Raw genomic sequence first — 13,566 nt, forward strand, 5'->3', positions numbered from 1 at the left:
TCAGGGAATGAAACGCTAGACAGGCCTGCTACTGGCGAGCTATGACCTCAGTCCTAGTATATACTTTGTATATAACGCAGATCTATTCACATTCACCCATATGCTTTCCCTGTCATCTAGCTGGCCACCCTCAAGCATGGAAGACACTTGTAAGGTCCTCCTAGTAGGTCCCCTGTGTCTATTTTTTTTAAAGATTTACTTATTTTTATTTATATGAGTACACTTACACACCATAGCTATATTCAGACACACCAGAAGAGCAGTCAGTGCTGTTAACCGCTGAGCCATCGTCCTTCCAGCCCCCCAGTGTCTATTCTTGGTAGAAAGATGTAGGTGATGTCATGGGACACCCCTGCAAGCCCAGTGCTCAGGGTTCACAGAGGACCTCAGGATTCAGAGTTTGAAGTCAGACTGGGTCATGCAGTGCAACCTTGTGTCCTAACAAATAAAAGAAAAACAAAAGCCAGAGCTAGGCGATGACTGAAGTCAGTAAAGTGCTTGCCACACAAGCATAAGACTGACGATGAGTTTGATCTTCTAGACCCACGTACAACAGCCCAGTGTGACACTCTGTACCTGCAACTCCAGGGTTGGGAAAGCAGACATGGAATCCCCGGGGCTTGATGGCCAACTGGGTTAGCCAGGTTCAGTGAGAGATCCTATCTCAGAAACTAAGGTAAGGGCCAGAGAGAGATGGCTCAGCAGTTAAGAGCACTGACTGCTCTTCCAGAGGTCCTGGGTTCAATTCCCCGGCAACCACATGGTGGCTCACAACCATCTGTAATGTCTGATGTCCTCTTCTGGTGTGTCTGAAGACAGCTACAGTGTACTCACACACATCGAATCAATAAATATTTTTAAAAACTAAGGTAGAGAGGGACTGAGGAAGGCACCCAGTATCGATCCCTGGCTTCCTCATGCATGTCTGTGCACACATACCTACGTACACACCGAGCTGGGCTTGGTGCTTCAGGCTGGTCATCCCAGGAACCTGAAACAAGAAAATCACAAGTTCAAGGTCTACCTGAGTGACAGATCGAGAGGCTCTCTTAAATAAACAAACAAAACTAAAGAGAGGACTGGAGGACTGGAGGTCCCGCTCAGGGCCTGAGTACTTACCATTCAGAGCGCCCTGGACTCTTCCCCTGTGCTGTGAATGAATAAAATTGAGAACCTTTTTTGCTTTGCCTATATTTCTTGGGGCTGTTTCATTTAATTTTATATTTGAGACAGGCTCTCCCTACTCTGAGTACAAAACCAAAGTTGCTTTTGAACTCAGAGATCCACTGGCCTCTGTGTCTCAGAGTGCTCAGATTAAAGGTGTGTACCATCGAATCTGGCTCCGACCTAGGGCAGTTAATTGTTTAATTTCATTTAATTAGTTACCTTGTTTGTTGGTTTGGGTATTTTGCCTGTATGTGTACCACATGTGTATCTTGTACCCTTGGGAGGCCAGAGGAGGGCAACACATCCCCAAGATTAACAGATAGTTGTGAGTTAACAGGCGTGTGCTAGGAATTGAGCCTGGCTCCTTTGGAAGAGCAGCCAGTGCTCTTAGCCACTGAGCCATCTCTCTTCAGCCCCCTATTTGCGTTATTCTTAATTATGTGTAGGTTTGTGCGTTATTTTTAACTATGCAGTATCTTTGTGTGTGCCTGTAGTGGGTGATGGGAATCGAACTCAGGTCCTCTGGAAGTTTAGTGCATGCTCTAAAACCCGGAGCCATCTCTCCAGCCAAAGGCAATTATAATGTGCATGACTAACATGAGACTCTACCCTTGGGAAGTCCACAGCCATAATCCCACCAGCGCCCTCCTTTGGGCAAGGCGTGGCTTCTGGGATTACGGGCTTGACGTCATGCTGGGGGCGTAACCACAAGGAGTCTTTACTTCCTGATTGGCGATTATGGGACAGCTTCGCGAAGCTCGCCTCAGTTGCAGTTGATCTCCAGAGAAAGCTCCTACGAACACCCCCAACATCTCCAGGGGACAGGGACAAACAGCTCCTGGCTCTGGGGTGGGGGACGTGACAGCCGAGGGGGCGAGCGCTGTGGTGGGGGACCGCTCCCTGCAGCAGGCGGCGCAGAGGGTGTGACCCAGCCTCAACCTCTCACCCCGTGCAGCTATTTCGGGGACTCTGATCTCAATGAGGAAAGTCCCAGAGGCAGCCACACCTATCCACTCATCCCCTTTTACACCTCTCTCCTGTCCCTTAACCCCAAACTTAGAGTTAAAGATACTGCGGGAGTGGGAGACCACAGGCCTTGTCTCCCTCACGTCGCACTCCGAACAAGAGTCCTGCCCTCTGGACCTATATGCTTGACTGTACTTGGTTGATTGACAGGATGCATGAAATTCCCAGAATCCCAACGCTTGGAAGGCAGGAGGCTGGCGGCGAGTTTGAGGCAAGTCTGACCAACACAGAAAGACCCTGTTTGAAAGAGACAAACAACAACAACGAAACCAAAAACTAAAACCAAGCAAACATCTGGACTGGGGATGTAGCTCAGTTAGTAGAATGCTTGTCTAATATGCATGAGACCCTCCCTAGGTTGGATTCTCAGCAAATTCCTGACCAGCCTGGGATACATGAGACCCTGTCAAACAAACAAACAAACAAACAAACGAACAAACGGAACCTCATTTGTTGGTTTGCATATGTGGATTGCTTTATAGATATCCTAGTCGTGTCCGTCCCCCCCCTCTCTCCGAGGACCTTGATCACACCTCTGATTTGCCCGTGGCTGGAGCAGTTTCGCTTCAGCCCTATGGACCATGCTCTGCACATGAAAAGACTTAACTTTTCAGTGCCTCATGTCTCGGGAGCTGAGACCTCTTGAGTCACTGAGCCAGCAGTGAGCTGAGAGCAGACCTGGGTCTGGCTGTGGTCTGGTGTGAAGACCACACACTCACTCCTCTCACGGACCTACCCTCCCTCTCTTCTTTCTTTGCAAGCTCCCCAAACCTCAGCTCTAGTTCTCTGGCCTCTCATTTTTCAGAGGTTCCTCTGACAAAGGAGTTTCCCAATCTTCCTGTGATGACACCACTAGTGTCTTTGTGTGGGGGGAGCCAGGCTCCCCAAGGGGGGTTGCTTTGTTTTGTTTTGAGAGAGAATGCTAGGGCTTGAACTTGGTCCTCACAGATGCTCTGCTTTCCCCTCATCCCTCCTCAGAGGTCTTGTGAAATCTTAGGGTCCCCTTTAAGGACCTTCAAGAACATCCTAGGGCAGGTTTGGTTTGTTGTTGTTTTGTTTTGTTTTTTCTTCATGTTCCAAACATGACTGGGACATCCCTCTATATAAAATCCTTCTACTGCTCTCTACTGCCAGTCCTCAAGTCACTCAGCAAGACCGTGTGGCATGGGTCTCTATTTCTAGCCAAGGCCCCTCCTCTCTATCTCCCTGCCCGGCTCTGGCCAAAGTGAGCACCTCAGCTTCTCCTTCTCCCTGAGATTTTTTTGTTTGTTTTTTGTTTTTCAAGACAGGGTACTCAGTCTGTAGACCACGCTGTCCTTGGACTCAGAGATCCGCCTGCCTCTGTCTCCTGAGCACTGAGACTAAAAGCATGTGCTACCACACCCGACTTCCATGAGATACTTGTATGTAGGATCCCCTCTTGTGGGACAATCTTCCTTGCTTATCCTTTATCTTTCTCCAAGCTAGTTCCTTACCTTTGAGCACAGGGGACTGGGTATGAGCCCCTTGGTCAGCTGAGGACCAGGAAGTGACTCAGCCTTCCCTCTTCTTACACCTTTCCCTCTGGCCAGGCTGAACTTGCAGCGCTTTGGCCTCTGGGCTTTTGTCTCTGCTCTTCTTCAGACCTAAACAGCACTGTCCCCTTTCTTTATCTTTTTTTTTTTAAGATTTTGTTCATTATCTTATTTATTATTATATGCAAGTACACTGTAGCTGTCTTCAGACACACCAAAGGAGGGCATCAGATCTCATTATGGATGGCTATGAGCCATCATGTGGTTGCTGGGATTTGAACTCAGGACCTTCGGAAGAGCAGTCAGCGCTCTTAACCGCTGAGCCATCTCTCCAGCCCCTCCTTTCTTTATCTTATGTAACTGAGATGACTTGGAAGGACCCTTCATGGCCACCAAGCCTAGTAAATGGCACGCTGGGTATGGACGCCAGGGCTTCATGCACACTAGGCGAACAGAGCTGCATCCCGCCCCGCCTCGCCCCCCCCAGCTGCACTTCTTCCAGTGTTAGTTTCAAACTCACCTTCTCTAGGGCTTTATGTGAGGCACACACACCTTTAACCCCAGTACTCCGTGAGACAGAGGCAGGAGGATTTCTGTTTCAGGCCAGCAGGGCCTATGTACAGAGAACCTGCCTCAAAAACAAAACAAAGCAAAACAAAACAAAACAACCCTGCACTTTCCCTAGAGGGAAGAGGGAGAGGTGCCATGTCCATTCCTGTGGAATCCAACACTTTTTTTTGTACTTTTATTTTTTCTTCTTTCCCCCCAGAAATAGGGGTTTCTCTGTGTAGCCCTCGCTGCCTCAAACTCACAGAAATTCACTTGTCTCTGTCTCCTGAGTGCTGGGATTAAAGGCATGCACCACCACCACCCTGTTCTTTGTATCTTTCCTCTTCCTCTTCCTCCTCTTCTTTCTCCTCCTCCTCCTCTTCTTCTTCATCTTCTTCTTCTCAAGATAGAATTTCCTTTATGGCTAGGCTAGTCTGAAACTCACTACATAGATCATAAATGTCCTTGAGTTTACAATTATCCTCTGCCTCTGCCTCTGGAATATTAGAATCAAATGGTGCCCTATTCCCATCTTATCAACATCCTTTAATGGTTTTATCTCCTATTCAAATATGGGTTACAGGAGGATAGGAGTACCCGAGTACCCGGTTGCTGTATCTTCCTGTGATAATTGTGGGTATAGAATCTGAATCAAGGTCAGTTCTCAGTAGGAATTTATTGAATGAATGAATAATTTCTACCTAGTATTCCTTCAGGTCAGTGAGTACACTACTTTTAAGAAATACATTTAATTTATTTTTATTTATTTATTTATTTTTGTTTTGTTTTGCTGGGCAGTGGTGGCACATACCTTTAATCTCAGGACTAGGGAGGTAGAGGCAGAGAGATCTCTGTGAGTTTGAGGTCAGCCTGGTCTACAGAGTGAGTTCCATGACAGCCAGGGCTACACAGAGAAACCCTCTCTCAAAAACAAACAAAAACAGTATTATTTTAGTGAGACAGGGTTTCACAAAGTAGCCTTGGCTGGCCTGGAGCTGACTGTGTAGACCAGGCTGGCCTTGAACCCACAGAGACCAATCTACTTCTGCCTCCTGAGTACTGGGATCAAAGGTGTGTGCCACTACCCTACCCTGAGCGCTCTCAGTTTTACTATTTTTAATTATGTCTGCATGCTTGGAGGGCAGAGGCCTTGAATCCTCTGGAGATGGGATTACAATCTGTGTGGGCTACATGGGTTCCAGGTGTGGAACTCAGGTCCTCTGCAAAAGCAGTTACATTCTTGTTACCTTGTAACCTCTGAGCCCTCTCTCTAGCCCTGAGGCCACTGCTCACTCCCATTGGCTGGTTAGAAGGTCTCTAATTCCTGTTACCCCAGCCAAGGCCTAAGAGAGTCCCTGAAGCTGAGGTCCAAAGGAAGCTGCTGCCTTGGCTGCTCCGTTTTTCTAGATTCTCTTTCTTTCTTTCTTTCTTTCTTTCTTTCTTTCTTTCTTTCTTTCTTTCTTTCTTTCTTTCTTTCTTTCTTCCTTCCTTCCTTCCTTCCTTCCCTTCTTCTTCTTCTTCTTCTTCTTCTTCTTCTTTCTCTCTCTCTCTCTCTCTCTCTCTCTCTCTCTCTCTCTCTCTCTCTCTGTCCATGTCCATGAGTGCTCTGTCTACATGTACACCTGACTGTCAGGAGAGGGCATCAGATCTCATTACAGATGGTCCTGCGCTAACATGTGGTTGCTGGGAATTGAACTCAGGACCTTTGGAAGAGCAGCCAGTGTTCTTAACCTAACTGAGCCATCTCTCCGGCTCCCCATTCCTCTTTTAATTTGGAACTGGAGTTAATAGACAGTTGTGAGCTGCCATGTGGATCCTGGGAATTGAACCCAGATTCTCTGAAAGAGCAGCCAGTGCTCTTAACCACTGAGCCATGTCTCCAGCCCCACCTTTTCTTAAATTTGACATATGTGTATGTATGTGTGTGTGCTCATACTTGTGTGCGTGTATGTGTTTATGAATTCGCACACATATGTTTATACTCCTTTGTAGGCCAGAGGTCAATGGCAAATGTTTTCCTCCGTTACTCTTCACCCTGTAGTTTTGAGACAGGCCGTTTCACTAAACCAGGCTCACCTGGCTGGCTAATAAGATCCCCAGGGATTTGCCTGCCTCTGCCCCTCCAGCACCTGGGTCTCAGATAAACCACCACAGCCAGCTTTCTGACCTTAAGCTTCTGACTCCTTTCTGGCTACTTTCGACTCCTGCTGGGATTGCGGGCATGCACCACTACGATGGTTTTAGGTGGCACATAAACCCAGAGCTTCATGCATGCCAGGTAAGCCCTTGACCAACTGAGCTACATCCCCAGCCCCACTCCTTTCTTAGGTGTACAGATAGGATCATATGCTGTGACCAGGGCTGGCCCCAAACGCATCCTCCTCCTGGCATGGCTTCCTGAGTTGCAAGGATGCACCATCTGCCCAGATTCAGATCCTGATGGCAATCATAGCTTTAAGTTGTCTGGGGCATCTTGATCCCTGGTAGAGAAGAGGCTCTCAGGTTTGGTCCCTGTGTCTTCTGCAGCCTTTGCAGAGGTGATGTTTTCTGGCCACTCTGCCCCTGCTCCTCATCCACTTGGCCCCCCCTCCCCTTCCCTTCTTCTTCAGGCCCCCCACTCCGTGCATTGAGATTCCAGAACCTAATCTGTGCCTGATAGGGAAGGGAAGATCCGAGAAGCAGGTCACTCAGCTCCCCTCTCCCTGTAAATCCTATCAGCCTCTTAGTTGACATCACTCTGGGCAGCAGCTGGAGCTATCCTCTGGAGACAGAGGTCAGAACTTGCCACCCTTCCACCAACTGTCCTCCCAGAAGGAAAGCCAGTGTCCTTGCTGTGACCTACAAGGCTCAGCCACTCCTCATTGGCCTCCATCCCTAGACCGTGCCCCTAAGCTGCTGTCTGCAAAGCAGCCTCTCTTCTCAGACCTTTGCTTATGCCCTCCTAGCACATACAGGCTTCCCTCAGACCAGCTTCCCCAGGGAACCACAGGGCCTCCATCCCTCTTTGATGCCTCCTCCCTCCTCCCTGGCAGATGAGAACTCCTCCTCCTCCTCCTCCTCCTCCTCCTCCACTCCTGGCTCCTCCTCTGTCACCTGCTTTATTATCTCCTCTCTGCAGAGCGAGGGAATGGCTCTAAATTGCTTGTTTGTTCCCTGTTCCCTACTGGACTGTGAGACCCGGGAGAGCTCAGGAGGGTGAGGGAGAGGTGGAGGGGAAGAGGAAATGAATTATGGAAAAGAAGAAGGGAAGTAGAGGAAAGAAGAAAGGAGGGGAGGAGGGAAGGGAGGGAGGGAGGCTGGAGGATCTGATCTGGGTGTGAGGCCTGTGATCCCAGCACTTGAGGGATGAAGACCAGATGCTCAAAAACCACCCCTGGCCCTCCTCTAAACAGCCTGGGTTACGTGAGACCCTGTTTGAGTTGGGGTGAAGTAGAGATGGGAGGCCAAGCATGGCCTATGACCCCTGCTCTCTGGAGGCTGGGGACCATGGTGGTGACTGGGTTGTTTGACCTAGCAAGACCCTGATCCACCTCCTCACACCACACCACCCCCGAGCCTCCAATAAACAAAAAACCCCAGAGGTTGAGGTAGGAGAGGACAAAACTAATCTTCTCACCACTAGGCGATAGTATTTTAAGCTTCCACCTCAAGTAGCTCATTGGCCCTGGGTCCAATCCCAAGCACCTCAAACAAACAAACAAAGCCTCAGCAACAGAAGGAACAGGCAGCTGGAATGCAGGAAGAGATAAACCAGACCCAGGGACTGGAACAGAAAGTCTAGAAACAGAGTGGGCTGCACTCAGGAATCCAGGAGTTGATAAAGGTGGCTTGTCGGAGTGCAGAGGGAGTCTCTTAATACATGGGGCTGGGATAGCCAGGTGGGGTTGGGGGCGGGGATTGGAGAGGAGGGGGGAGGAAAAACAGATCTGTGCTCCAGGATGCACCAGGATAAGCCTCAAAGGAGCAAAGATTCAAGCGATAGTAAACTCCCAAATAAAACCATAAAAACAAATAGGAAAACTCGGGAGGCTTTACAACCTCACAGTGGGAAAAGTCTAATGATGACTGAAAAGGCAAATAAGTAAATAAAATCGATAAAGGGAACACATGAAAACCCAAAACTCCTGTGCGGAAAACGCCATAGATCAACTCAGAAGATGAGTGACAGACGGAGAGGGGGGCTGCTTTGGCAGTTCCGGATCAACAAAAGGCCGTTTTGCTAATTTATAATGAGTTCTTGGAAATTGATGAAAATGACCAACAGCCTAGTAGGAAATCCCAGGCACAGTCAGAGACCTGACAGTTCCCAGAAGAGCAATCACACACAGCTTTGCATATGGAAAGAGGACCTGCTCAGCATCCACAGAGCCCCAGGTTCAATTCCCAGCCAGCATCATATAAACAGGGTACAATGGTACACACCCCTACACAACATAGTGAGTTCAAGACTAGCCCGGGATGCATGAGAACCTGTCTCAAAAGAAAGGGGAACACTGCCACCCCCCAAAGATGGCTCAGGGGTTAAGAGCAATGGCATCTACCCTACATGGATGCTGACTATTGACGTCCCCTTCCGGCCTCTGGGCACAGCACACAGTGCACTTAACTGCATGCAGGCACGACTAAACCCTTAAAATAAAAATAACCAGTTTTTGTTATGTCATTCGTGTGGACATAATTTGGCAAGGTCTGAACAGGACATTTAGGCCAAATCCATCGAGATGACAACCACATCCAAATACCGTTATCTCTGGGCATTTTTATTCTTTAGATTTTCTTGACTGAGTAAGAAGGTACATAGGTAGAATGTTGCTCTCTACCATATCACCTGCAAAGGCTCTAGGAAAAGACTGGAAACGGGCCCCACGTCTGTCAGAGGCTGGGGTTTCTACAGCCCAGGCTGCCCAGGTGATGGAGAACCACGGAGTAACCAAAAGGACTGAGGAAATGTCCCTGGTAGCACATATGTGGGATCCTGTGACTTGGGGTATGGACAGACTAGGCCACATTGAAATTTCCCCTCGGTCTCCAAAAGGGGGGTTGCCTCCAATGGAGCATAGTGATAGAACACTGGCCCAGCATATGCAGCCCAACCATTAAAAAATTAAGAGGGGCTGGAGAGGTGGCTCAACAGTTAGGAGCACTGACTGCTCTTCCAGAGGTCCTGAGTTCAAATCCCAGCAACCACATGGTGGCTCACAACCATCCATAATGAGATCTGATGCCCTCTTCTGGTGTGTCTGAAGATAGGGACATTGTGTTCATAAATAAATTTTTAAAAATTTTTTAAAAAATTAAGTGAATGATACCTGCGTGTCCGTACAAGGCTGGCAATGTTGTTTAGTTGCTAGAGTGATTTCCTAACATGGGCAAAGCCTTGGGTTTCATTCTCAGCTCCACATAAACTATAGGTACACCCCTATAGTTCTAACACTTGCAGGGCAGTGGTGACACACACCTTTAATCCCAGCACTATGGGAGGCAGAAGCAGGCAGAGCTCTGTGAGTTCAAGGCCAGCGTGGTCTACAACAAGTTCTTCTTTTTTTTCTTCTTCCTTTTTTTTTTTTTTTTTAAGATTTATTTAGCTGGGCGTGGTGGCACACGCCTTTAATCCCAGCACTCAGGAGGCAGAGGCAGGCAGATTTCTGAGTTCAAGGCCACCCTGGTCTACAGAGTGAGTTCTAGGACAGCCAGGGCTACACAGAGAAACCCTGTCTCGAAAAAACAAAAAAGAAAAAAAAAAAAGGGGCTGGTGAGATGGCTCAATGGGTAAGAGCACCCGACTGCTCTTCCGAAGGTCCGGAGTTCAAATCCCAGCAACCACATGGTGGCTCACAACCATCCGTAATGAGATCTGACTCCCTCTTCTGAAGTGTCTGAAGACAGCTACAGTGTACTTACATATAATCAATAAAATAAATCTTAAAAAAAAAAAAACAAAGATTTATTTATTTATATTAGGTATGTGAGTGCACTGTAGCTGACTTCAGACACACCAGAAGAGGGCATCGGATCCCATTGCAGATGGTTGGGAGGCACCCTGTGGTTGCTGGGAATTGAACTCAGGATCCCTGGAAGAACAATCAGTGCTCTTAACCTCTGAGCCATTTCTCCAGCCCTACAAGTTCTAAGACAGCCAGGGCTACACAGTGAGACTGTCTCAAAACAACAACAATAATCTCCAACGCTCAGAAAGATCAGAAGTTTGGGCTATATACTAAATTCAAGGGCAAACCAAAATCCTAGATCTCATTACACACCTCAGAAGCCCCCCAGTGGCTTCCTACCGCACTCACAAGATCAAATATCTTTACTATGGCCAGCAAGCTCCTGGCATTGGGCCATCTGTCTCGTTCAATAACAGCTCATTACCCACCCCCTTTCTCTCTCTCTCTCTCTCTCCCCTCCTCCCCCCGCCCCGTCCCCCTCTCTCTCACACACACACCTAGACACACCCACAATCCAGGGTCTTTGCCCACTTGGTCTCTGCTAGAGCACCATCTCTCCGGGAGAGGCCTCCATTCACCTAAGCCTTGCTTGCTTTCCAAAGAGCAGGGCTGGCTGACACTTTCCAGGCCCCTCCCTGCTTTCCTTTCTACTTCAAAGCCTGCAGGGCGGCCACCACCATTCCCCCTACCTCCCCCTCAGTGAGGTGTCTGTCCATTGTCTCTCCCTGCAGCCCTGGTCCAGGAGGGGAGGAGCTGAGTTCCCAGCTGCAGCCGTCCTCATCCCAGCAGAATCTCACACAGTAAATATCTGCAGCAGAGGAACCAAACACCATCTGCAAAACAAGCAAAGCACTCAGTGTGCAGGCCCACAGGAGAGGTGCCATAAATGTGACTCCCCTGGGACACTGTCACCCTCTCCTCAGCCCTGTTTGTCTTGGAACGCCTCACACATGACCACACGGGCTCTTTCTCTCTGAGGTGATCCCCTCACACACACCCCTTCTCTCTCTCAGCTCTACCCTCTCCTTTCCAAGTGACCTTCACATTTGGCTGTTGACCCAAGGGTGTGACATGTCTCTTCCAGGAGACAATGGCTCCCCTGTGCAGGAACTGTGGGAACTGAGCCTGCCCCTCACAGGCTTGCTTCTTTCCCAGAGCTTAGCCCTGGGAGCTGACTACCGGGACCACTATGTCATTTCCTGACTCTGATGAGGAATTCCCCTGCTGCCTAGTTCCTCTCTATAAGTCCCTCCTGCTGTCTAACTGGAATCACTTCTTCTCTTCTGCAGCCATGAAGAACCGATTTCCTCTTTGTTTACTGAGGGCTTCTCAGAGCAACTGGGCCAAGGGTTTTTTTGTTTTTGTCTTTGTTTTCTTTTTCTGTGTCAAACTTTGTTGGCTGTCAAGGGCTGGGAAGTGACCCCTCACCTAGAGTCCAACTCTCAGGCAGTCTCAGGCAGAGCCAAAATAGCCAAATGTTGCCAAATACCAATACCGTTTTCTACTTTATTTGTGGTGCTGGGGAGGGACCTGAGGGCCTTGGAGATGCTGAACAAGCTTCCTACCAGTCCATCCTTCACCCATTCCATGCTCAAAATGCGCCATCTGAGAGGCACTGACTGTGTGTGACACCCAGCATCTCTCGCCTCCAAGTCTGTCTGTCTGTAACATGGGGATAAGAATAGCGCATGCGCGCACGTCTGCGTTGTATATGTGTGTGTGAGCACTCGAGAGTGTGTAAACATGCCTGTGTATACACATGCCATGTGTACACACACATGTTAGGTGTATGTGTGTGTGTGAGCACTCGAGAGTGTGTAAACATGCCTGTGTATACACATGCCATGTGCACACACACACATGCTATGTGTGTGTGTGTGTGAGCACTCGAGAGTGTGTAAACATGCCTGTGTATACACATGGCATGTGCACATACGCACATGTAGGGGGCAGATGACAATCCTTCCAGTGTCATCCTCAGGAATGCCGGACCTTTGGGACAATGTCTGCCTTCAGCCAGGAGCTTACCAGTTAGGCTAGATCGGTTGGCCAGAGATCAGGGATCGTCCTGCCTCCCTCCCCAGTGCTAGGACTGCAAGCCCAGTCACCTCACACAGCCTTCTGTGTGGGTGGAGCACAGATCTTTACTCTTGGATAGCCAGGCTGAACCATCTCCCCACCCCCAGACTACCTGTTCTTCAGGCGGGGCTTTGTGTCCTCAGGGTGGGGCTGTGTCCCAAAAGTACTAGTCCCAAGTTCTGGTGTTGTCTGATGGACACACTGCCTTTACCTGGCCTCTCATCCAGGCCTGTCATTACCTCATAGAGCCCAGCGTTAATGTGCACTTCACAGATGAGAAACCTGACGCTTACAGCCTTTATGTGATTTGTTCAAGGTCACACAGGAGGAAGGAGGAAGGAGGTTGTCTCCAGAGGCTTAGGCCAGGCAGGGTCTGACAGACAAACTGTTGGCTGAAGGACAGCCTTACTCCCGTGTTTCATGGAGCTGCTAGGGGTGACCTTGCTCTGCAACCTTAGTGGCCTTCCTCATCTGTAGAGCAAGAAGAGTGATCTCCTCTGTGAGATCTAGATCTGGTACACAGTAGGTCTCACTAAGGATCCTCCCTCTTCCTTTCTTTCCTTTGCTCCCCGTGGGGCCGCCAAGCCTGGACATGAGCCAAACCAAGTGACCTGGCAGTCTCTGAGGGACAAACATTGTGTTCTCTCCTCCAAACTGATAAAGACCAGAGGACCGCAGAGGGTCCCTACTAACTACCCAAATCTCAGAGCTGCCTGACTCCCAAGAGCCTTTATCTCTGGGGGGAATAAAGGATCGGTTTCTAGGTAGGTGTAGACACAGCCTTGTCAGAAAGGAGATGTTTCACTCCTGACATTGGGACACCGTTTCGTTGCATTGTGCGTGGTCCAGGGTGTGTGAGTGAGCAGGGGCGGGCGCTCTGGCGGGGAGCTGGGCTGAGACTCCATCTCTGTAGCCAGTCAGGGAAGGGCCAAGTGTGGTGGAGTGAAGAGCAGCTGCAGAGGTTGGCACTTTGTGACAGGCTCTTGTCAAAGGGAGAGTCCAGGGGTGGGGGATGGGGTAGCTAACTCCGCAGTGATATCATGGTCAGCAATGGTACCCGGGGGGGTCCAACATCCCTCCTAGCTGGCACACATCTCTTTCCCTCTTGTCTTCCACTGTCACTGCTTGTAGCTCAGACTGAGTGCTTCTGGCCTCAGAGCTCATGGGGTGCAGAAAGTTGCAGGGGCCACGGAAACAATCAGAAGCCTCAGTCTAGGGCTCCAGGGTTCAAGTGAGAACTGTACTGACTCCGGCCTAGCTAGGTGTGGTGGTGCACATCTTTA

The 13,566-nt window shown here is 49.3% G+C and overlaps 1 long non-coding RNA gene across 4 annotated transcripts; it reads right to left on the reverse strand.

Moving 5' to 3' along the window:
• Positions 1–216: 216 nt before the first annotated feature.
• Positions 217–12,476, reverse strand: Gm36518. 4 transcript variants are annotated; one of them, XR_881471.1, is made up of 5 exons: positions 12,396–12,476; positions 10,894–11,037; positions 1,120–1,150; positions 940–991; positions 217–438 (listed from the first exon to the last, which is right to left on the reverse strand). It is a non-coding gene; the product is annotated as a predicted gene, 36518 (long non-coding RNA). The 4 variants fall into 4 exon arrangements; XR_881470.2 differs by lacking the exon at positions 12,396–12,476 and adding an exon at positions 11,202–11,371; XR_390811.2 differs by lacking the exon at positions 12,396–12,476 and adding an exon at positions 11,243–11,371 and having other exon boundaries at positions 224–438.
• Positions 12,477–13,566: the final 1,090 nt, after the last annotated feature.

This window comes from Mus musculus, chromosome 4 (assembly GCF_000001635.26).
Source record: "Mus musculus strain C57BL/6J chromosome 4, GRCm38.p6 C57BL/6J".
NCBI lineage: Eukaryota > Metazoa > Chordata > Mammalia > Rodentia > Muridae > Mus > Mus musculus.